The sequence below is a fragment of the Stenella coeruleoalba genome, assembly GCF_951394435.1.
Source record: "Stenella coeruleoalba genome assembly, chromosome: 3".
Classification (NCBI taxonomy): Eukaryota; Metazoa; Chordata; class Mammalia; order Artiodactyla; family Delphinidae; genus Stenella; species Stenella coeruleoalba.
The window spans coordinates 169,111,938-169,125,204 of NC_137148.1; positions in this window are offsets into that span (position 1 = coordinate 169,111,938).

Sequence of the window (13,267 nt, forward strand, 5' to 3'; positions counted from 1 at the left end):
TGTGCTATGCGGCTGCTTCCCACTAGCTATCTATTTTACGTTTGGTAGTGTATATATGTCCATGCCTCTCTCTCACTTCGTCCCAGCTTACCTTTCCCCCTCCCTGTGTCCTCAAGTCCATTCTCTACATCTGGGTCTTTATTTCTGTCCTGCCCCTAGGCTCTTCAGAACCTTTTTTTTTTTTTTCAGATTCCATATATATGTGTTAGCATACGGTATTTGTTTTTCTCTTTCTGACTTACTTCACTCTGTATGACAGTCTCTAGGTCCATCCACCTCACTACAAATAACTCAATTTCATTTCTTTTTATGGCTGAGAAATATTCCATTGTACATATGTGCCACATCTTCTTTGTCCATTCATCTGTCTATGGACACTTAGGTTGCTTTCATGTCCTGGCCTTTGAAATCTTTTATTGTTACCCTGGCTAAGTGAATAACTATTGTTTCACAGTGACCTATGACCCTATCTGACTGTTCGAGACCCTTTTGATATTTTTTGACAAAACTTCCTAAATCAAATTCTACTGAATTCCTTTTGACCTCTAGCTAACTTTGAGATGCTTCAAAGGGCCCCTGAAACACTGCAAAGAGAAATATTAGACTAATTAGGTTCATTGGTATGTTAAATTACATGGGAAGTATTGTCAAATGAGTAATAAATCTTCCTAGGTTATATTGTATGGTAAATGTAATTAATATAGATATTCTAGAAATTATATACAGTTCCTGAAATTCTGACACGTCCTGGGAAAATGTTATCAGTCATAATTCTAGTTATTATCTGAAAGTGTTGTGTGTCACAGCAGTAACTGAGTTACTTTGTCAATTGCAATGTGATCAGATTCTAAATGTGCCTCAAGTCTTTTGACATTATAGACACTTACGGTTTCACTCTAATGTCTTTGCAAAAGTGCTTCCTTTTCAAGAAGATTATAGTAAGGACTTTTGGATAAATACAAGTTCCTGACTTTCAGACCATAATGCTGAACTGGGTAAGAAATTGAAGAATTCTAATGAAAATCCTGACGGCTTCATAAAAAGTTAACAAAAAGACTGAGTGAACTGGTGAATATGGTTATCATTTTTTATGGTTTCTTTCTGAAAAATTACTGGTTTAAATCTGTGTTTTCCACATATAGTAAAACATTCCCCTCAAACTCATTATGACTTATAGTAATTTGGTAAGTTATACATTTGTAAGCAGAACTGAAACATTTATCCTTTCTCTCTGACTTCTCCCTCCAGAGATGGGAAACTATGTTTCCCAGCAGCTTTATCAGATAAATTTGGAAGGCTACATACTAACAGGTACAGAAATCTCAAGGTATTTTGGGGGCCTTGAAAAGGGAGGAATTCACCTACATCTGTTAGGCAAAATCTGTGATAAGCCCTTGGCATGAGTTTCCTAGCCCTGAGAGGTCTTTTAAAAGTTCAATCTGGATAAATGTATGGCGGAGTAGAAGGACGTGCTCTCATTCCCCCTTGTGAGAACACCAGAATCACAACTAACTGCTGGACAGTCATCCTCAGGAAGACACTGGAACTCACCAAAAAAGATACCCCACATCCAAAGACAAAGGAGAAGCCACAGTGAGACGGTAGGAGGGGCGCAATCACAGTAAAATCAAATCCCGTAACTGCTGGGTGGGTGACTCACAGACTGGAGAACACTTATACCACAGAAGTCCACCCACTGGAGTGAAGGTTCTGAGCCCTACGTCAGGCTTCCCAACCTGGGGGTCCGGCAATGGGAGGAGGAATTCCTAAAGAATCAGACTTTGAAGCCTAGTCGGATTTGATTGCAGGACTTCAACAAGACTGGGGGAAACAGAGACTCCACTCTTGGAGGGCACACACAAAGTAGTGAGCACATGGGGACCCAGGGGAAGGAGCAGTGGCCCCAGGGGTGACTGAACCAGACCTACCTGCTAGTGTTGGAGGGTCTCCTGCAGAGGCGGGGGTTGGCTGTGGCTCACCGTGGGGACAAGGACACTGGCAGCAGAAGTTCTGGGAAGTACTCTTTGGCATGCAGCCTCCCAGAGTCTGTCATTAGCCCCACCAAAGAGCCCAGGTAGGCTCCAGTGTTGGGTCGCCTCAGGCCAAACAACCAACAGGGAGGGAACCCAACCCCACCCATCAGCAGACAAGCGGATTAAAGTTTTACTGAGCTCTGCCCACCAGAGCAACAGCCAGCTCTACCCACCAGCAGTTCCTCCCATCAGGAAACTTCCACAAGCCTCTTAGATAGCCTCATCCACCAGAGGGCAGACAGCAGAAGCAAGAAGAACTACAATCCTGCAGCCTGTGGAACAAAAACCACATTCACAGAAAGATAGACAAGATGAAAAGGCAGAGGGCTATGTACCAGATGAAGGAACAAGATAAAACCCCAGAACAACAACTAAATGAAGTAGAGACAGGCAACCTTCCAGAAAAAGAATTCAGAATAATGATAGTGAAGATGATCTAGGTCCTCGGAAAAAGAATGGAGGCAAAGATCGAGATGATGCAAGAAATGTTTAACAAAGACCTAGAAGAATTAAAGAAAAAACAAACAGAGATGAACAATACAATAACTGAAATGAAAACTACACTAGAAGGAATCAATAGCAGAATAACTGAGGCAGAAGAACAGATAAGTGACCTGGAAGACAGAATGGTGGAATTCACTGCTGCAGAACAGAATAAAGAAAAAGAATGAAAAGAAATGAAGACAGCCTAAGAGACCTCTGGGACAACATTAAATGCACCAACATTCGCATTATAGGGGTCCCAGAAGGAGAAGAGAGAGAGAAAGGACCCAAGAAAATATTTGAAGAGATTATAGTTGAAAACTTCCCTAACATGGGAAAGGAAATAGCCACCCAAGTCCAGGAAGTGCAGAGAGTCCCATACAGGAGAAACCCAAGGAGAAACACACCGAGACACATAGTAATCAAATTGGCAAAAATTAAGACAAAAACAAATTATTGAAAGCAGCAAGGGGAAAAACAACAAATAACATACAAGGGAACTCCCGTAAGGTTAACAGCTGATTTCTCAGCAGAAACTGTACAAGCCCGGAAGGAGTGGGTTGACATACTTAAAGTGATGAAAGGGAAGAACCTACAACCAAGATTACTCTACCCGGCAAGGATCTCATTCAGATTCGATGGAGAAATCAAAAGCTTTACAGACAAGCAAAAGCTAAGAGAATTCAACACCACCAAACCAGCTCTACAACAAACGCTAAAGGAACTTCTCTAAGTGGGAAACACAAGAGAAGAAAAGGACCTGCAAAAACAAACCCAAAACAATTAAGAAAATGGTCATAGGGACATACATATCGATAATTACCTTAAACGTGAATGGATTAAATGCTCCAACCAAAAGACACAGGCTTGCTGAAAGGATACAAAAACAAGACCCATATATATGCTGTCTACAAGGGACCCACTTCAGACCTAGGGACACATACAGAGTGAAAGTGAGGGGATGGAAAAAGATATTCCATGCAAATGGAAATCAAAAGAAAGCTGGAGTAACGATACTCATATCAGATAAAATAGACTTTAAAATAAAGAATGTTACAAGAGACAAGGAAGGACACTACATAATGATCAAGGGATCAATCCAAGAAGAAGATATAGCAATTATAAATATATATGCACCCAACATAGGAGCACCTCAATACATAAGGCAACTGTTAACAGCTATAAAAGAGGAAATCGACAGTAACACAATAATAGTGCGGGACTTTACCACCTCACTTACACCAATGGACAGGTCAACCAGAATGAAAATAAATAAGGAAACAGAAGCTTTAAATGACACAACAGACCAGATAGATTTAATTGATATTTATAGGACATTCCATCCAAAAACAGCAGATTACACTTTCTTCTCAAGTGCACACAGAACATTCTCCAGGATAGACCACATCCTGGGTCACAAATCAAGCCTCAGTAAATTTAAGAAAATTGAAATCATATCAAGCATCTTTTCTGACCACAATGCTATGAGATTAGAAATGAATTACAGGGAAAAACACGTAAAAAACACAAACACATGGAGGCTACACGATACGTTACTAAATAACGAAGAGATCACTGAAGAAATCAAAGAGGAAATCAAAAAATACCTAGAGACAAATGACAATGAAAACACGATGATCCAAAACCTATGGGATGCAGCATAAGCAGTTCTAAGAGGGAAGTTTATAGCTATACAAGCCTACCTCAAGAAACAGGAAAAACCTCAAATAAACAATCTAATATTACACCTAAAGGAACTAGAGAAAGAAGAACAAACAAAACCCAAAGTTAGCAGAAGGAAAGAAATCATAAAGATCAGAACAGAAATAAATGAAATAGAAACAAAGAAAACAATAGCAAAGATCAATAAAACTAAAGGCTGGTTCTTTGAGAAGATAAACAAAATTGATAAACCATTAGCCAGACTCATCAAGAAAAAGAGGGAGAGGACTCAAATCAATAAAATTAGAAATGAAAAAGGAGAAGTTGCAAAAGACACTGCAGAAATACAAAGCATCCTAAGAGACTACTACAAGCAACTCTATGCCAATAAAATGGACAACCTAGAAGAAATGGACAAATTCTTAGAAAGGTATAACCTTCCAAGACTAAACCAGGAAGAAACAGAAAACATGAACAGACCAATCACAAGGAATGAAATAGAAGCTGTGATCAAATATCTTCCAGCAAACAAAAGTCCAGGACCAGATGGCTTCACAGGTGAATTCTATCAAACATTTAGAGAAGAGCCAACACCCATCCTTCTCAAACTCTTCCAAAAAATTGCAGAGGAAGGAACACTCCCAAACTCATTCTATGAGGCCAACATCACCCTGATACCAAAACCAGACAAAGATACTACAAAAAAAGAAAATTACAGACCAATATCACTGATGAATATAGATGCAAAAAATCCTCAACAAAATACTAGCAAACAGAATCCAACAACACATTTAAAGGGTCCTACACCATGATCAAGTGGGATTTATCCCAGGGATGCAAGGATTCTTCAGTATATGCAAATCAACCAATGTGATTCACCATATTATCAAATTGATGAATAAAAACCATATGATCATCTCAATAGATGCAGAAAAAGCTTTTGACAAAATTCAACACCGATTTATGATAAAAACTCTCCAGAAAGTGAGCATAGAGGGAAAGTACCTCAACATAATAAAGGCCATACAGGACAAACATCCTTCTCAATGGTGAAAAACTGAAAGCATTTTTTCTAAGATCAGGAACAAAACAAGGATGTCCACTCTCACCACTATTATTCAACATAGTTTTGGAAGTCCTAGCCATGGCAATCAGAGAAGAAAAAGAAATAAAAGGAATACAAATTGGAAAAGAAGAAGTAAAACTGTCACTGTTTGCAGATGACATGACACTATACTTAGAGAATCCTAAAAATGCCACCAGAAAACTACCAGAGCTAATCAATGAATTTGGTAAAGTTGCAGGATACAAAATTATGCACATAAATCTCTTGCATTCCTATACACTAATGATGAAAAGTCTGAAAGAGAAATTAAGGAAACACTCCCATTAACTTTGCAACAAAAAGAATAAAATACCTAGGAATAAACCTACCTAGGGAGACAAAATACCTGTATGCAGAAAACTATAAGACACTGATGAAAGAAATTAAAGATGATACCAACAGATGGAGAGATATACAATGTCCTTGAATTGGAAGAATCAATATTGTGAAAATGACTATACTACTCAAAGCAATCTACAGATTCAATGCAATCTCTATCAAATTACCAGTGGCATTTTTTATGGAACTAGAACAAAAAATCTTAAAATTTGAATGGAGACACAAAAGACCCCAAATAGCCAAAGCAGTCTTGAGGGAAAAAAATGGAGCTGGAGGAATCAGACTCCCTGACTTCAGACTATACTACAAAGCTACAGTAATCAAGAAAATATGGTACTGGCACAAAAACAGAAACATAGATCAATGGAACAAGATAGAAAACCCAGAGATAAACCCACGCACCTATGGTCAACTAATCTATGACAACGGAGGCAAGGATATACAATGGAGAAAAGACAGTCTCTTCAATAAGTGGTGCTGGGAAAACTGGACAGCTACATGTAAAAGAATGAAATTAGAACACTCCCTAACGCCATACACAAAAATAAACTCAAAATGGATTAGAGACCTAAATGTAAGACCAGACACTATAAAACTCTTAGAGGAAAACATAGGAAGAACACTCTTTGACATAAATCACAGCAAGATCTTTTTTGATCCACCTCCTAGAGTAATGGAAATAAAAACAAAAATAAACAAATGGGACTTAATGAAACTTCAAAGCTTTTGCACAACAAAGGAAACCACAAACAAGACGAAAAGACAACCCTCAGAATGGGAGAAAATATTTGCAAACGAATCAACCGACAAAGGATTAATCTCTAAAATATATAAACAGCTCATGCAGCTCAATATAAAAGAAACAGACAACCCAATCAATAAATGGGCAGAAGACCTAAATAGACATTTCTCCAAAGAAGACATACAGATGGCCAAGAGGCACATGAAAAGCTGCTCAACATTACTAATTATTAGAGAAATGCAAATCAAAACTACAATGAGGTATCACCTCACACCAGTTAGAATGGGCATCATCAGAAAATCTACAAACAACAAATGCTGGAGAGGGTGTGGAGAAAAGGGAACCCTCCTGCACTGTTGGTGGGAATGCAAATTGATACAGCCACTATGCAGAAGAGTATGGAGGTTCCTTAAAAAACTAAAAATAGAATTACCATATGATCCAGCAATCCCACTACTGGGCATATACCCAGAGAAAATCATAATTCAAAAAGACACATGCACCCCAATGTTCACTGCAGCACTATTTACAATAGCCAGGACATGAAAGCAACCTAAATGTCCATTGACAGTCGAGTGGATAAGGAAGTTGTGGTACATATATACAATAGAATATTACTCAGCCATAAAAAGGAACGAAATTGGGTCATTTGTTGAGACATGGATGGATCTAGAGACTGTCATACAGAGTGAAGTAAGTCAGAAAGAGAAAAACAAGTATTGTATATTAACGCATGTATGTGGAACCTAGAAAAATGGTACAGATGAACCAGTTTGCAGGGCAGAAGTTGAGACACAGATGTAGAGAACAAACATATGGACACCAAGGGGGAAAGTGGCAGGGGGGTGGGGATGCTGGTGTGATGAATTGAGCGATTGGGATTAACATGTATACACTGATGTGTATAAAATTGATGACTAATAAGAACCTGCTGTATAAAAAAAAAAAAAAATTTAAAAATTTTTTAAAAAAGTTCAATCTGAAGCTCTTTATAAAATTTTCAGCAAGCAAAAAGCCTATATGATCAATTATAGTTATATAAATCATCAGGCCAAGTTTATTGGACCAGACTTATTTTGCAAACAAATTAGTCTTAATTTGGCTATATTTGATAGAAACGAGGGTAATTTTAGAGAGAATAAGATTATTTCAGTGACTATTAAATGCCAGTTATGCTAATGGAGGTCTGTATTTACTAAGACTCCCTTCCTGGACAATTCTTTGCTGTTATGTTATTTTAATGTAAAGATTAATTGAATTATTAAAGGACACTCTAAGTTTGTTTCTGAAGTTTATCTCAGTAATCTACCTTTGGATGAAGGTCAGATGTCCCACGACCTGCAATCAGGGGATTAAGCATACTGGAAAAGACATAATTCAAAAGACTATCTCCAACCTAGATGGAAAGACCCTTATCAGGTACTCTTAACTAGCTCATGCACACTGAAACTGAAGGGAACTGACTCTTGCATTAATTCCCACTTACAAAGGGCCCCTGCCCTGGACTGGCCTCTGGGAGGACTGCTGACCTCAAAATAACCTTTAAACAATGCTCAAACAGAGGAGAAGCTATACTCACACCAGGAAGAGAAGAAGGCATCAGAAGTAGACAGCTTACCCAAGATACTGGACCTGATTCACATTATCATTTATAGTGTTTTCCTGACCTCTTGGGCCTTTGCATATGAGTCAAATGTTTTTCTATCATGGGCTCAATCCTATGCTAATTTAAAAAATCAATCCAATCGCTGGGTCTGTGGCCAATTACCTGTGTCTAGTACTTCTGGTTTACCTGAGTGGATTTCTCCACTCCAAGGCTCTCATCGGTTGGCCCTTAGGAAATTTATTTTAAAAGAAAAATTATAATTATGTTCAGGTCACTATTGATATTAGTTGCGATCCCCTCACCTGGCCAGTTACTAATGCCTGCTCTGACCCTGGCCGTAAATATGAATTTTCCTCTATCACTCAAGTTCAATCAGAGCAACAAGCACAATTTCAGCGAAAGAATAAAACCTCCCACAATTATGGGATGAATTTATGGAGTTAACACCAGACTATGGTCATTGAAGTTTAAAGGCTCCTCTATGTTGGGAACAATTTAATCGTAGTAAGGATAACCAGTCTAGTAACACTAGGAAACGGGGCTGGATGCCTTATGGACAGTCCCAGTGTATAATTTCCCTGAAAGATCGGGATTGGTACAGAACAGATGAAGTCAGATGACCTGGGATATACTGGGCTTCACCTGATGGAAGTTCTTGGCCTAATTCTGACTTTACTAATACTGCTAGCTCTATTATTTTTTATATTGTCTGTTTTACAAAATTGTTGTTTCTTGCATTACCAAATGTGTAACTGAGTCTCTGATAAAGTGATGATATCTAGTTCCATATAGGATCCATGATGGTAAGAGTGTAACTCTAGATATGGGAAGAAGCAAGAGGGAATATTTTCCTGGACCATGAGAGACTAGTAAAACGGGTGGTCCAGAGACTTTCTGCCACTCATAAGGCCCAGCCCTGTAATAGCACACTGAGTGTCCCATCAGTGAAATCTTCGCCAGACCTGGGAGTGAACATTCCTAACACTGTGGGACAAAACGGTCATGAAATGCCTCCCAAACCGTGGTCAAATCTATGACCACGAAGGGGCCCTGCCAACGGGAAACTGGTACTTGCCATCTACCTCTACAAAGATGAAATCATGGCCACTGCAGCTGCTGACCTCCAACACCACCTGAAAGGAGTTCTGGGTGGAGATCAGGAATGAGACACTCTGTGCTCTGGGAAAAGCTGGCAGAACAGGCCTTCAGATAGTTAGATATTTTCAGGAGAAGATTTTATGAGCCCAAATTCTTGCATCTTCTCATACCTAGAGAAACACTGACATCATTAACGATTACATCTGCTTTGGCTATTAAGGAGAAAATGACAATTAAAAAGTCAAAATGGTCTAGCTGTGGTTCAGACATCCAAGGAAATAACTAGGTGACACTATGGATGTGATTTCGGACAAGTCCTTGTATTGCTAAGAACTTGAGTTTTCTGAGCTGTGTCGTTCTTGAGATGCCACCAGCTACTCTCAAAACAATGTCTGCAGGAGGCTGGTGGCCACAACCTTACTTTTTCAAGGTCTCCTCTCGTAACTATTATATTTTTAAACAATGAACTTGCTTTAGATCGTATGTTAACAAGAAAACACGTGTAGTGACCAATAGCACCTGTTATCTATGTGTTAATACCACATCAAAAGTTAAAAACTACTTAGATAAAACTAGACAACTGGTTACCTGGCTAGAAGTCTCCCCAAAGTGCCAGGTCCAGACTGGGTTTCAGGCTTATTCTCCTGAAAAGAAATGAGATCTATTTTGGCTATTAACGTCAGGTTGTCACTCCTCCAACTACTTCTAACTGGGTCTGTTACACCTACATCAATCATACTGGGCTAATAGAAGAGGACATCAAAAATGTATATGACCGGGCTTCCCTGGTGGCTCAGTGGTTGAGAGTCCGCCTGCCGATGCAGGGGACGCGGGTTCGTGCCCCAGTCCGGGGGGATCCCACATGCCGCGGAGCGGCTGGGCCCCTGAGCCGTGGCCGCTGAGCCTGCGCGTCCGGAGCCTGTGCTCCGCAACGGGAGAGGCCACAACAGTGAGAGGCCCGCGTACTGCAAAAAAAAAAAGTATGTGACCATGCCAACTGGCTCCATTCCTTTGGACAGGGTAACCCAAACGCTGACTCTCATCTGGACCAGGATTAAAATTGCTACCAGATATAACCAGGTTATTACTCCTGCTTGGGCCCCTGGTTACAGTAATTCTTTTACTGATCTTTGGCCCCTGCCATCTTAATCTGCTTGTCTATTTTGTTCTTTCTAAAGACACAACGGTTTCCCAGACAAGATGAAGGAGACGCAGAGGTTCCAGCCACTCCTCGGAACAGATCATGAGAGAATAACAGCGGAAGTCACCCTGGATCCCTTAACGAGACAGAGTGAGAGCTCTGTGACCCCAGCTAGGTAGGGTGTGCTAGCCCGTTGCCAGCCTGAAGAAGCTACAGAAGATAGACCTACATCCTTCATCCTCCCAATAAAGATGTCTTGGGGTTCACGTCTCTCAGGGGGGATTTGAGGCAGGAGATAGACGGGCCCCAGGCTGAGCAGCTAGAGTTCGTTCCCTGGGGACAGAAACTCCCTAACAGCAGGAGCCGGTGAGGAAGCTGAGCCCTGCCCAGAGAGAAGACCACATATTCCTCATTCTCGAAGTCAAGGAGATCTTCCCGACTACACACGCACAGAAAGGCTCCTCGAAGGTCAAATGAAGGGGGCGTCACCTCATAGTAAGTGATGCCAACCTACCCATAGGCCTCTTCGCTAGCATCCGTCTTGGCTAAGAGATGTGCACACACACATGGGAGGACCCTGGGATAAACCAAATTCGGACTCAGAATCAGGCAAATCAAGATGATTGGCCAGGGACTTCCCTGGTGGTTCAGAAGTGGGAAGATTATGTAGTTAAAGGGGAACTGAACACTGAGAGGCGTTGGTCTCCTTCCTTCCTGCTAGCACTCTGGCAAGGACACCATCAAGTGGCACAGCCCTAGGGCAACTCGGGGACATTCACAGCAAAGGGACACCTGAGTTGGCATCTTCAAGCCGCCCCTGGTTCCCAGGGGCGATCTTACTTCCTGCACCCAGATTTCCGCCCCCGGGGCCACCTCCCTCCACCCCCTCCCCTGCACTGTGCCCAGTCTCCCCTGGCTTCTCAGAAGTCCTGAAGAAGGGGGAAAATTACCTTGCAAGGGGAAGGGAGCCCATCACATCCCCCCCCTGCAGCCTCATCTTGCTTGCAGGTGGAGGAAGCTCTGCTTTCAATACTTCCTTAAACACCAGCCAACCACCCCAAGCAGAACTGCATCGTCTAGAGAGCAATCGATCGATGGAGCCCCCGCAGTGTCCCCAGCCCAGTAATCCAGAGCAGTGGGAAAACCCAGGCAAGTGATGCAAATGTGCAGTGAAAGCTGGGCACTTCCTGCCTTCAAGTTCTTTGCTGTGTGGATTAAGCCGATATGTCTCTGAGCCTGCTTTCGGTGGAAAATGAGCATCAGGGCATCACCCAGTTCCTAGGGCTCGGGTGAAGGTTCCAAAAGGTGACACCTGCCGAGTCCTTAGCATGGGAATAAGCCCTCAATATGAATGACTCTTTGGATCGCTTTCTGTCTCTTTGTTACCACGACAGGTGCCACATTGAATTTGTGTGTGTACATCTCCGTTTGTGACACGTGCGTGCGAGTGTGCTTACCAAATGAAATCCTTGAAGTGAAACTGGTGGACGTTAGGGGAGGTGCATTTGGGGATCTTGATGGATTTGCCAAACTGTCCTTTCAAAAGGCTGGATCCATTTCAAATCCCAGCATCCGGGTATTAGGGATGCTTTTCACCTACATGCTTGCAACACCGCGAATCTTCAGATTCGACCAACACTCTGATCATTGACCAAATTACGATAGGTGCAAAAGAAAAGGTGTATTCCGTGTGCTTTTAATTTTTAGTTATCTTATTCAGAACAGAGAGAATATCGCGTTTCACATTCGATCGTGTATCTTTTAAGAACCCGGCTTCATATTCATTTCATTTTCTAGAAAGTGTTAGTCACTTCTTAATGACTTAACTTCTGAGTTATATATCTTAGAACAGTTTTGTCTATTTTGGGCCTTGCAAACCTTTCTTTTTTCTGTCTTGCTGCGTGTGTGTCTGTGTGTGCCTTTAACTTGGAAGGTATTTTTAATGCAGACATTATTTATATGTGAAACATAGCAACATTCTCTTTTATGTCTTCTTCGTTTTTTTCTAACATACTTAAAAAGTCTGCACTGCACCCAGATGAATTTTTATGAATGTATCATACTTTCATAACTGTACTTAACTGTACATAACTGTACATCAGTACTTTCATAACTGAAAGTGGGGTCTGGCTGTTCACTGTTCAAAAGCCAATAAAGAGGCAAGGTCGTTGGAAAGGAAAGTTTGCTTTATTTTCAGATGCCGGGGACGGGGGTGGGGGATGGCGGGGGGCAGAGGGCGGACTTCTGACCAAAGGCCGACCCTCCGCCCCCCATAATCAGTGGGCAAGAGCTTTTATACATGGGGGGAGGGGACTACATGCAGAAACAGTCATTTTGAAATGGGTCAGCGGTGGTCTGACCAGCATCATCTTGATTGTTCCAAGTACCGTTCAAGTCTTCATTTTCAGGGTCGGTTTGTTCCCATTTCCTTAAGGCCAATTATTGGAACTGTGGCAACTTATGTCCTGGCTACATTCTGGTCATCGTGTAGTTAACTTCTTCCACCTGGTGGAGGTTTCAGTTATCTGCAAGACAGCTCACAGGATAGGGCTCAGAATATTATCTAGAGCCCTCGAGGAGCAACTAAAGGTCCTTGATTTTGCTTAATGACTAAACTATTATTATTTAGTCTTATTGGGCTGTTTTCCTTTGTTTCTGCATTCTCCCTTCTCTGATTAAACTTATTCTTTGGCTGAAATTTGTCTACAGACAACAGGTAGGCGGAGGACGTTGGGAGGAAGGACCACAGGGCCCTGCTCCGTTTCACTTTCATGGCTTCTTTTTTCTTTGTGAAAGTGACGGAATTTGCATTTTATAGCCAAGAGGGCTGGCGTCATCTTTCTGTGTTGATCAGCAACCTGAACTTCTTTGTGAATTTTCTGCTTGTACCCATTCCCTTGTTCTAATGAGCATTTCCTGGGGGGTTAGAGCAACATTAAAAGCTAGCCTTTATTGACCACTTGCTGTGTGCCTGCGCTATGCTAAGGGCCTCGCATGTGTCTCTCCTTAAAATCTCATCACAGCCCATTTTATTATTATTTAAATTTTTTTTTTTAAT